Below are 12,505 nucleotides of genomic sequence, written 5' to 3'. Positions count from 1 at the left end.
GGAGAATCTGTTTTGAGAATTAACATTGTTAATACTATTAGAAGACTTCTTCTGGTCAGTGACTCACACTTATCTAATCTACTATAATACAACTGGAAGAGTGCAACTCGGTAAAATATATGATGCTGCACTGTGCCTTTTTCTCTGAAAGAAATATATATTTTTAGCTCAAATATGTGTACATACCCACACGCTGAGAGTAGTACATCAATCTACAACTGAAGTGAGTACTTACAAACACAGACACTGTCTTGTTTTTTGCCAGAAAGGCAACAGCTCTAAACCTAATCTCAATATGTTTTTATCATAGGGAAAGCATAGCAATTTTGGAAAGAGCAAATTTATGAAATAAGTTTTGAAACATTTGGTTAATCACAGAAGACAAAGAAAGGCTACTTACCCATTGGCTTGCTCTTTGAGAGTGCTGTCCTTGCATATTCACACCAGTGGGTTTTGGTTCTCCAGTGCTGGTGACCTACAGGAACTTCCTAGAAGATTGGTGACTACTAGCACTGTACAAGTGCCATCTCATGACACCAAGCGACCAGAGATTTGAAATAGTTGTACAGTGCTCAATATTCCACTTATTCTTACTAAACACCGCAACTGTAGAGCACTAGAAATTCGAGGACAAACAGAAGGTGGACAGGACCCGTAATGTGAATATGCAGAGGAGACATTCTCGAAGAACTACAGGTAAGTAACACATATGAGCAAATTACAACTTCCCTTTGAGGTGGCCTCTGCATATTCTCACTTGTGAGAATCCAATTACAAATGCAGCTCCCAGAGAATAAGACAAGGAGTTCTAATTAAATAAGGATTACAGAACTGCACTCCCTAATTGAACATCAGACCTGGGATGTCATCTTGAGAGACTAAATACAATATCAAACATGCATACAGTATTCTTTCAATTTCTAGAAAAGAAACATTAGAGACAAGAGTCATTGATGGAGATTGAGGACAAATACTCTCTTCTACTGTCATCCTAACTAAAGCTTTAATTTGCCAAACTAATCCACTTATCAGCCAGTGAGAGGAGCAGTTCTTATTTTAGAGCACACTCTCAGAAATAACTAAAAGCCCTAGTATTTTCTTTAACGTATCGACCAAAATCTACAAACCAAATGCTAAACTAGAATGTGCTGAAGTGTCTCAATTTTTAAGTCATCTATCTCTGCATGTCTTTCCTTTGCAATCAAAACATTCCTGAAGGTCTCAGTTGTAGTGACAGCCAGCATGGGCTGGCTTTCAGCTCAGGGAATGGCAACTGTTTTCTAGAGGGCAGGGGAAGACGCTCTGTTCTCCAAGGCTCTCATGCTTTGAGACTGACTATGAGGTTTGATGGAGATATCTAGGAGAAAACAGCCAAGATGCTAAAAAGCAGCTCCATAGTTTCTGCAGCAGAGGGAATATTTGGCACTTGAAGATTATCTACCATTACAATGCAGCGTAATGGTCTCTGGGGCCTGTTTAGAACTGGCACTTGGCTGGCTGGGAGAATGAAGGAGGAAAAGAAGCTCAAGCAGTACTTGTGGACACACTTGTGAACACAGGTGAAAGCTGAGACTGGACTCTACTGGTTCCCAATCCTACAAAGATGCTTGCAAGAGAGACTTTGAAACCTATAAGACCCTCTGGAAAAAACTCTCCTTCCTCCATGGCTAAGATGGTAAACACAAAGTGTTCAGTCTTCAGACAAGTCCTTTTTTTTTGGAGGTTTTCAAAGCTCATGGGGCATGGGAGAAACTGAGGCAATCTCACAGAAAGGTACTGGGTATAACTAAGTACAGTGTGATTTGTACAATGCCCTATTTTTAAGTGTCATTTAAATGATGTATTATATACACAACAAATAAGCTCCACTTGATTTAACTAGACAGCATGGACAAAATCTTTGTATAACATGAAGAGTGCAGGTATTGATGCTGAACACTGAACCATCACAGCTGCATTGCACTCCTAACTTTTACCTTCTTTTCACAGCACTAAATGAATAAAATCACCTTTATACAAAACATGGTTCCAAATGGTGCACGTCTACTCTTAAGTTTTCTTTACCAAATTTAAAAGGACTTGTACATAAACCAAGAAATAAAAAGCCGGCAATAGTCCCAGATTATTAACCCAGATGAATGAAACACAAAGGGAAACATATCAGCAGGCTGATTCTATTCCACCCTGACAGGGTGACATTGTTCATTTAAATTGAGGTTGTGGATGCCCTTATTTCACAAAACTTTTTTTCGGTAACAGAGGTAAGTCAACGCTTTCTTGTGAAACAGCTGATTTAAAGTTCTGCTTAATTGAGCTGAGCTACTATGAAAAAGCGACAGGAGCTCTGCTCCATGTACTGCACCTGTGCTCAGAAAGAAGGGTGAAAGCCAAATTGTGCTGGCAAGAAGCTCACAACCAGCAATGAACTACCTTGTCCCATCCATCAAAAATTTATGATGGTTAACACATGCTTTAGCAGATAGCATAAAAGAGAGGAATAGATGTATACAGCCATTTAAAGAAGTATATTATCAAAGAAAACTAAGATTTAGCTGCTATAACCATATAAAATTCAAGGAAAGTAAATCAGGCTCATACAGTTGTGTTTAAAGACACTAGCGGGTTTTTTAGTGCTTCTCGTAAGCTCTAATGAGAAGGTTCTTCCAAAGGGTGATAATTTATCAATGTACAACAAGAGCAATTTATATTAAAGAACACATTTAATTATTTCCTCATGAAATAAGACAGCCAACAGAGTTAATTATTAGCCTTAATACTGATCTTGATTTTGACTGAAGCCCACAATGCAGAAATAACCAATGAAACTGCCCAATAACTTTTTGTTTTTTTTTTTTTTTTTAAATTCTCTCAAAAAGCAGTATTATTCTTATTTTTTAACTTAGATTCCTGTGAAGCACTACAGTAACACAAGTTTCTAAGTTTCTTAGAGGATGTCTCTGTCAACTAAATTATACCTTGTGATCTCAAGAAGCATCTTCTGAATCTCTTTCCTCTCCAAAGCAGATTTCTACTTATTTTCACCAGCTGAGGAACTTCCCTGTAATTACAAATCTTCTCAGAACTTCATGACCCATGTCAGCTGCTGCCAGGTCCTCAGGGATGCAGGCACTTCTTTCCACGGATGCCCACCCCAGGCAGATCTCTGCCCCTAGCAGCCCATGTCCTCCCTGCCTGCAATAGCATACGCCAAGGGGAAAATCTATCCCAGTAAATCCCACAAATGCTAATTAAATTACACATGTTTAAGAAGCACAGAATTTACCCTTCAGTCTATATGTTAATTCAAAATGTGGCAGCTAACATAATCAGTGTTTTAGCTACTTTTTTTGGTGGAGCAAAAGAAAGCGACTTTTTTATAGTATAATTCATATTCAACTGAACTCTAACATAATATATTGCCTTAATAGTCTATTTCTTAAGTATACAAGCCTTTGTAGTATTTTAACTCCCATGGGATGAATTTTCTGAAAAGCACTTAGAATGCTATGAGGGGCTGGTTTTAGTCTGCATATCCAACCTTGTTACCTAAAATACTACATATTTCCACAAGGATATAAAGTTCAAGTGTGGATTTATGACAGATTTAGTCTTACCAAAAAGATACAGTCACAAGAGAAATGAGGGAACATTAATGAAAAATCCAAGTTCTTGCATGAATGGTGGACGGAGGAAAAAAGGTTGCAGTTATCAAGGCATGTAGGAGATCACAATAGGATATTCACGTCTGGAGCCTTGTGGTGACGACTGTAACACAACTATTAAAAATGCAAGTCTTTTATCATTCATTTATATTAATTTCTTTTTACAAAAATTAACATAAAAAGAAATGCAAAGTATTTAATGATCAAGAAAAGGAAAGAAGGCTGAGTGCATTAAAAATACATGAATTAACATATCCTTTCTACCTTTCAACAACTTAATTTTCCTGAAAAAAACGAGCAGTTAAAGAGAAGTTTGACCCCACTGGCCAGTGATGCCTTTGCTATTTAAGGTGTTTGTGTTGACATGAGATTTAGGCAACTGAAACAGGCAGGCAGCTCCAGTGCTGCTCCAACTTTGCTCACCAACAGAAAGCTCCTGAAATCTCCAGATACACTCAGCCAGTGTTTGTTTACTATTTAACCACCAGCACAGTTAACACCTCACAGTTAGGATCTTCATGTGTATATAAAGCCATTATCCCAATGCATCCTCAGAAGTATTTCATTGTCCTTTGGATGCATGGGAATAAGTGCATGCCAGCAACTCCTTCTGCAACAATCTAGTTTTTCCAGCAGAGGAAAAAAAATTACCCAGGGGAAAACTATAGAGGTTCTTCTCTTCAACTTGGTATTGCTGCAAACTTAACAGGCTTGCAGGACTTGTAGAATTTCCACACCCTTGTCATTTGCCAAGAATTTTGCTAATTTCAGACAGCTAACTGGGAGAGTAAATAAATATTTACTTCAATAAATAAATATTTAAAATAAAGAGAAGCCTGTCCAAACAAAGTAGATAAAAAGAGAATCACAAAACTATTGTATAAACAGAGATGGGTATAAAGAACATTCCTTTCAAATTTCCCTATTCCCTTATAGAAAAATGTTATTTTGTATTAATAACAGAATGACAAATAATACTTATTTAAAAACTACTTAATTGACCTATCTGTTCAAATAGAGAAAGAGCTTACAGAAAAATGTAAATTATTTATAGACTTGAATAGTTCATCAAGTTGCTACTATGTGCCATTTATGAACCATATCACATAATTAAGCAATACTGACTTACATATTTTAGAAGTCCCTTTAAATATCATAGATTCACAAACTTTATCCTTGATTCTTGGTATGAGGTGGCTCCTATTCTGAGGATGCTCACTGCCCAAGCACACATAAAATCAGTTCTCCAGATGAAAATGGACAAATCCTCTGTCTCTGCAGATGTAAAACTATAAAGGAGCCTAAGTAGTTCAAAGGCAAGGACAAAACAGCAATGTCTTGGCAGTTTGAATCCATGGTACTTATCTTGGGCCAGCCTCCTTTCTTTTTCACACTGGATGTTATTTGAGAATACTGGGAATATATTGGAGCTGGGAAGCAGATCCAATGGAAAGATCCTGAACAATAACAGAAAGAATTCCAGAAAAACAAATAATATACCCTAACCTGAAGAGTGTCATGGTTCCTTTACTTACTAAGCTGGTGTCTGAAGGACTGATAATGGGAATGCAGTAGATAAAACACCCCAAACATGCTGTTTTGAGGTAGGTGCAGTGTTTGGGATTTTCTAGCGTTGCACCATGAATTTGTGCTTGTAGTTTCACACTCTGAACTGATGCCAATGGTTTAACCAGTAAGGGTATTATATGTGTTTCAAAATGAGAAAAAGGCAGAGCAGCTACTCTGGGCACAGGAGACATGGAGAGAGATGAGGAGGGAGGGAAGAAGGGAGGAAGAAATGTAAATCAAATGGGGAAAGTGAAGTTCACATTTATTTTTGGAAGCAATACATATGCACCCTCCTAAATGAGAAATTTTGAGGGCTATTGAGCACTCTGCTAAATTCAGTGTGCTCAATGGCCCTTAAAATTTCTCATTTCTCACCTGAGGACCATGGTTTACTGGCTGGACTTGAGAATTAAATGGGCAGAGATCTTAAGCTACTTCATAAAGTCATTTATGTAACACAGCCTGCTAGATAACTTTGGGAATGTCTTTGTGTGCTCACATTTCATTTAGTCAAAGATTTTGCTTGTTTCCACATTGAAAACATGCCACATCTTTCCCAGGACAATATAATTCAAAGACATTAAACTTCAGTAACCATTCATATGAAAATCATTGAAGAAGAAGCCAATAATCAATTCACTTACAAAAGCACATTACACTGACTATTAATTTGCTTTAGAAATCTCATGTTTATCACCAATTTCACTATTATCACAGCCCAAAACAGATTCTCAGCTGCATTTATTTTAATTTTTAAAAATTTATACACCTGTTATGCACATAAAAGATACCATTTGTGTTTTTATACTTATCTGTCAAATGCATCATATTGTGCATGTTTTCTTTTACTGCATTTCAACTTTTCCTTGCATTCCCTTATCTATGGAGTTTATTTCCTTACAGTAACCTCCAGTTACGACCAGAGATGTTAGAAAGTTAGAAATAACAGTAATAACAAATAAAGGAGGAATAAAAGAGGAATCAGAGTCTGCTATAACACTAAAGAGCTTCACGAAATTTGCAGATTAGGCAGCTGAGGGATCAGGAAAGGAGGCTGCACTTTCAGGAAACTCTTCAGCTTGTGAAATTTATGAGAAAGAAAGAAAGAAACTCTTTATTCCTCAGGTCCTTTCCCAGAGGAACCAGAGGATGAGGTTCCAACCCACGCCTCCTGGCAAATATCTTTCTAATCTCTTCTTCAGACTAATTCTTCAAGCTTAAAGAAAGAGGGCAGAAGCCGAATGAATCTATTTTTAAAAATGCTCCTGAAGTTCTCAGGTAATAATTTTTATTTTTGTTGCTATTAAATTCAACATGAATAAGGGAATGTACTTCTCAAATTCTGCATGGAAAACATCCTCATCCTATGAGGACAGAGACAAACTTTGTCCTCAGAAGCAGAATATTTTTTTGGTAGATCACTGGAAATTTTTAATGTTAGAGGTTTTGTTCTCCAAGAGCAACTAGCAAGGTGCCAGGGAAATGGATGCAGTGGGTAACAGTTTAATTTAGGAAGAAACATTGTAATTATCAGATGGACTAGGAATTTAATTCGTCAAGTTCAAATACATCTTAAGTATTGTGGGCTATAGCCTTTCCTATTCCTAAAGTGTGCCTTTATGAGGTAAAGTACTTCCATTCACAAGATTCTATTAAAGAGAAATTTCTATTGGAGGTATTCATAAATATATCTCCTCTAGTGAATTTGAGAGTTATAAAACCATAACACATACCAGGAGTTAGCATTTATCCTAAATTTCTGATAAAGAAAACCTACTTAATCTCAAATAATGACCACATTAACTCTACCTTATTAAAGACAAGAGGAAAAAAAATAATCTAATTATCACAAATGAGAAAGAACTTCCATATCCTTTGTGAGGATAAATGAAGTCCTTTTAATGCTACAGCTGAAGAAGATTTTGGAAACCTTGTCTTACAATAGATACAATTTCATTCTTCTGCAAAAATCTATTAGGAAATTAAGAATTTTAATGAAAAAATATTTTCTGTTTCCAAAACCTCTGTTCTGAGAGAAAAGCATTATAATTTTCTGTCAAGAATTTTAAAGGTTCCTTGGTTCTGAAATAACTTTTCAGTTACAAGTTTAGGCATATGTGTATACGTTTTAGGGAAGCAATAGATAATGGATTCTTTCTTCTTATCATTACATTTTCAAAATTAAAGCTAGTCACAGCCTTAGCCTGTAGATTTTGTTTGTTTTAAATAGCAAGATAAGACTTCCATGGAGGACAGCAGAACTGTGACTCAAGTAATCTAGAGCACATTAACTAACTTTTCTTTTTGAAAGAGTTCCACATAAACAAACATTCTTCCTCAAGATTAACCCCAGAGTGTGAAACAGAGGAGCAGCTTTAGTCCAGTACATTTACAATTCTTAACGGGCAAAGTAAAGTTGTAGTTCTAACTTGTTTCAAAGCCTGTATAGCACTTAAGAGAAGAAAGATTGACAGAATTATTGAACAGACTGTAAGCTGTACACTAACACAGATTGCTGCCATATCCTTACAAACTTGAATTCAACTCAGAGATGCTTTTCTGGTAGTAATTTCTGAACACAGTTACACTTAAAGCAGAACTGCTTTCATTCAAACTTCAATCTCAGAAGTTTCACCACAGGTTTCACTTTCTAGTAGCACTTAAGATTAAAATAGGCAATTAATTTCTATCAACAGTTTTTATTCCAGTTTAAAAAATATTTTAAAAATACATTTTTTCCCACAAAAATATTGAAATTGTTTCTCTTTTAAAATTCTAGTCTAATCATTGACTTAAGATACACAAGCATCAAAGGCTTTTTAAAATGTGCAAAGCAGTTATCTTCATAAAGTTCATTGACCTAGTGTTAGAAGACATTTAAAAATGTCAGAGGACATTTTAAAACCAGAAGTCTAAAATCTGATTTAATTTACAGTGCTGTAAATCCAGAAGGGAATTCTATGAAGCCAGTGGGCCAGGTAAAGAAGGCAGCACTTAGGATTCAGGTCAGTGGGACTGTCTCAGAATAATCATCTGGCAAGTGCATAACTTTGCGACAACAGAAATAATTTTAGAAATCTGCTATCAACAGTGATTTACTAGAAACATTCTCCTTTTCTGATGGGATATTCAACAGACCTGAGGCACACAGACCACAGATACTGCTTAGAAAGAATGATCACAGCGTAACTCAGCTCCTCACTTTAAATTTTACCAAAAACTACTAATGTAATTTTAAAATTGCTTCAGAGAGTATCAAGGATGCTAACTATTTTCCTTTGAAGTGACATGGAGGGAGAGCAGCCAGCAATGGAGGCAGGTGGGAGCGGAGGAAGGTATTTGTGTCGCCCTGTGCCAGTTCCAGCGAATGCTCAGTGAACGAGCCATTTCAGATGGAAACAGCGCAAGCGAGAGGAAGGCTGCTGCAAGAATGCTCTGACAAAGCTGCACTCGTTCACATTCCAACTGACACACTGCTAAAAATACCGAACATTAGGAAAAGGTATTTGCAATGGAGCAGGTGTTACAGAGAGCTCTAAGCACCTAGAGGCACAATCCCCTAAAGGAGGGGTGATGCATAAGGCAAGTCACCAGAATCACCTTGGGTGTCAACAAACAGGAGAATGGTGTTTTGTGTGCAACAGCACAAAGTCCAGTTGCTGCGATCCCTGTGCTGCCATCATAGATGGAAAACAGGAGCAAGAGCTTCTCCTGGGGTACCAGGACCCTCCAGCTTCCCCTAGTGGTCTGGCAGCAGGGACCCCAGCCTGCAGCCCCGCTTGTCCGAGCCGGGGCACAGCCGCTTCCAAGGCAGAACATGGGACATTCTGTTCAACTGGTTCTGTTTTGATCTCAGGGGCTTGCTAAGAACGTTGTATGAGAATGGCAGATCTACATTGTATTTTGCCTTTTGCAATTATTCTCTCAGAGTAGTAAGTTGCAGAAATAAATAAGGCTTTACTTTCAAACCTCTGCAAGCAGAAGGGTTAGGAAAGGTAACAACCAACAAAGACCTCAGACAGGATTAGCATATCTATCCTTTCTTTTTTGTTGTGAAGCTGCTAGATGTCCAGAGCAGAGAATGGCTAAAAGAAATCAAGAGAAAAGCTGCCAGTGAGACACAAAAGGCAGCAGCACCAGGAGGGAATATCTTTGTAAATCTTAACAGACACTTCCAGGCTTTGAATGGTGAACCATTTGCTGAGATTTTTGAAGAGTCAGGAAGCATAATGAATCAGAACAAGTATTGCATATTACTTTGGAAATATGTATGTTTGACCCTTTCTGATTACTCAGGTAAAACACTAACAAATCCCAGGCTGCAAGCTTCCGGGTTCACCAGGTCTGCCCGTCCAGCAAGCAGATACACACAAACCCCCAGCCAACCTCTTCAGACCTCGGTGACCACAAATGCTGTCAATCCTGAAAGGACATCTGATACCTCTCCCAAGCACCCACAGCTAGAAAGACTGCCTAACAGAGCAAAAATTGGAAAATTTCACCCTTTTCTTGGTGGGATGTCTAACATCTGCACAATACTACATCTGAGTTTATACTTTTTTTTTTTTAATGTATATATAAGCACGTTTGTGAAATACTAGATGCATATAAACATAGATACAGACATAGATAAATTTAGAATTTGTAGGATCTTTAAATAACTGAAATTGAAAGGAATTTTGGCAATCAATAGGAAAACCCCCTGCTCAAAGGAGGGCTAGCTTAGATCAGGTTGCCCAGGGCTCTTAATGAAGAGTATCAGAATTCTTCTACAGAGCAAAGATGGCTGGCAAGGCTGCTGTTGTGGAACACAAAATGCTATGAAGCATTTTAAGGCCATCTCTTCTGAGGAGGTTTTCAGGAGACTCTGAGTTATGCTGCAACAATAAAACAAGAAATCCAACTTGCTTTCCATGATTTTGAAAATCCAACCCACAAATTCATTTTTCACTGTTAAAATATTTTAATTTTTTTCCCATAAATTCAATAAAAACTTTTTAGTGTTTAATCAGCTTTTTTTTTTTTTTTTAAAAAAAAAAGATATTTCCACATTTTTTTTCTTTTTTCCAGATATTTCAAAAATTTATATGTGGTAGACATGATCTTAATAAGTTAATATCTAGTATGATGTGATGAATTCTTTAATTTGGATTAAATGGCTAAGTAACATTTAGACCAACAAATATACCCTTCAGATTAATTATGGAACGATGCAGAGTGAGAGCATGTACATGTGCATAAGCTCTTCAGTACTTCCATTCACATCCAATTACATCCAGCTGCCAATCTGACACCAAGGAGAACATATGAAAGACAACTTGGCACATCCGTTCCATTTGATTAGCCGACTGGGGATACAGCTTGTCAGACAAATAACCCCTCTTCCCCAAAACACTCTTGAGGGGTTTGTCATCAAATGTTCCATCTGATCAAGAACTGGGAGATTAAACTGCCTTCAAAATACTCTGACCATTTCTGCTCCCTTCTTTCTTCAAGTGTTTAGTTTACCCAAAGAGATTTCAATAACAGCAGTTGAAAATTAAAGGTCAGCTCGTCTGCAGTTTAAGTGATATTAAAACAATTTAATGGAAATAATTTGTTTTTCATATCTTATTTGTGATACATACAATCACAGTAACTATTTTTGAACCATTTAATTACCTTCCAAGACCTTTATTAGATTTTCTAATATTTCCAGATATTATTTCTTCTACACTAGATTTCTTTAACTACATAAATTATAGATAAAAGCTGTTAACTCAACAACTTTGTTACACAAATCCTAACAAAGAAAATTAGAAAATTAAATAATCTGTTTGGATCTTAACAGATTGAAAAATGCAGGAGGAATTACCCATAGTATTAGCATTCCCCATAAAAATTGCTTCTCAAGTTTTGCAGCATCTGCCTTTGAGGAACAGAAGATGCACACCAGTAGCCTTTTTTCCCACCGCTAACATCCCTTGTATTCTGCAGCCATGGATGACTGAAAGCCTGTGAGCTCACCATAATTCTTGGTTCTATGAAGCTGCTTGATCAATGATGCTTGGGAAGAGTCAAAGTTATGAGCATCCACAGCAGCTGAAAGTACTCTAACTCAAAGAAAATAAATCAAACCAAAAGGGCAAGATATCTCACTAACAGATTAGCCTACAGTGGCCCTGTACACTCACCCATACTTGCCATAGGCAAATAAGCAAAGCTCACATTCTGAATTGTTGGAAATACTTTGTGCCTCTGTATTAAAAAATTCACACAGTTTGAGGTGAACTAATTGAGGTGGTGGAGACAGTAACACAGAAGGCACTTAAAATGTAATTAAGCCATGATCAGAAAAGGAACACATAAGGGAGAAAGCACTCAAAACAGAGACACCAGGGAAATACCAGATTCAAGCAAAAATGAAAGTAACAGTGTATTAAACCACATTCAAAGACATTTATATATACAGCTAAAAGAATCTGTGTAGATTTCAGTTGAAACACTAAGGCCACAGGTAACCAAAGGAAAAAAGAGATATACCTTTGTTTGAGACAACCTCCCTGTGCTTTAAGGCCCAGCAGAGAGCTGGTGTTTGCAGAGGAAGGAGAGGGCCCCATCCTGCCCCTGAGCCATTCTGAGTCATGCTGGGAATGCAAGAACAACAACACTACAGGAGCATTAAGTGTCTCGATTCTTTTGGTTTTATTCTGTAAAAACATATTCTAGCTCTACCATAAACTGTACTAGAAGGACTGGAGCAGGAACTATTTGATATATTGAAAAGCACAGTTCATACGTACACTCCCTGTATTAAGGAGAGGGGAAGTAAACAAAACAAAGTAAAAACATGAAACTATAAACTTCACAGTCTTGACATAGCACATATAACAAATTCCCTTTGTGACAAACTCTGCAGTCTCAAGAGACCTGCTAATAGTTCACAGAATTTACTGCCTATTCTTCCCTCAGCGTTTACTATTTTACAGGAGAAAAAAAGTATCAGGAAAAAAAAATGCAAGCTAATATCCAGTTGTGTAAGGGTTTTTTTTTTTTAGATAAAAAAATTAAAAAGCCCAAACCCAACAACAACCTCCACAGAAAAAGGAAATGCTTAAATATCCTTTTGTATAAAGGTTTCTTCTAGCAGACAGCTTTATGTTTTAAACAGACCTAAAAGCAGTTTTCCATTGTTTTTTTTCCTATTATGTTTGTTTCATGCAAACCTGCTGAGTTGAATCTTCACAAAAAACAGTTCCCTCACAGGGTACAAGTCACATGTGGATTTTGTCTTT

General features: G+C 37.0%; 1 protein-coding gene across 2 annotated transcripts in view; it reads right to left on the bottom strand.

The window, feature by feature from the left end:
• TENM1 (teneurin transmembrane protein 1) overlaps window positions 1-12,505 on the bottom strand; it is a gene marked incomplete at both ends in the record, with an annotated part of 239,415 nt that overhangs the window by 213,059 nt on the left and 13,851 nt on the right. The window lies entirely within an intron of this gene.

This window comes from Nesoenas mayeri, assembly GCF_963082525.1.
Source record: "Nesoenas mayeri genome assembly, chromosome: 13".
Taxonomy (NCBI): Eukaryota; Metazoa; Chordata; class Aves; order Columbiformes; family Columbidae; genus Nesoenas; species Nesoenas mayeri.
This window is presented reverse-complemented; position numbering and strand designations above follow the sequence as displayed.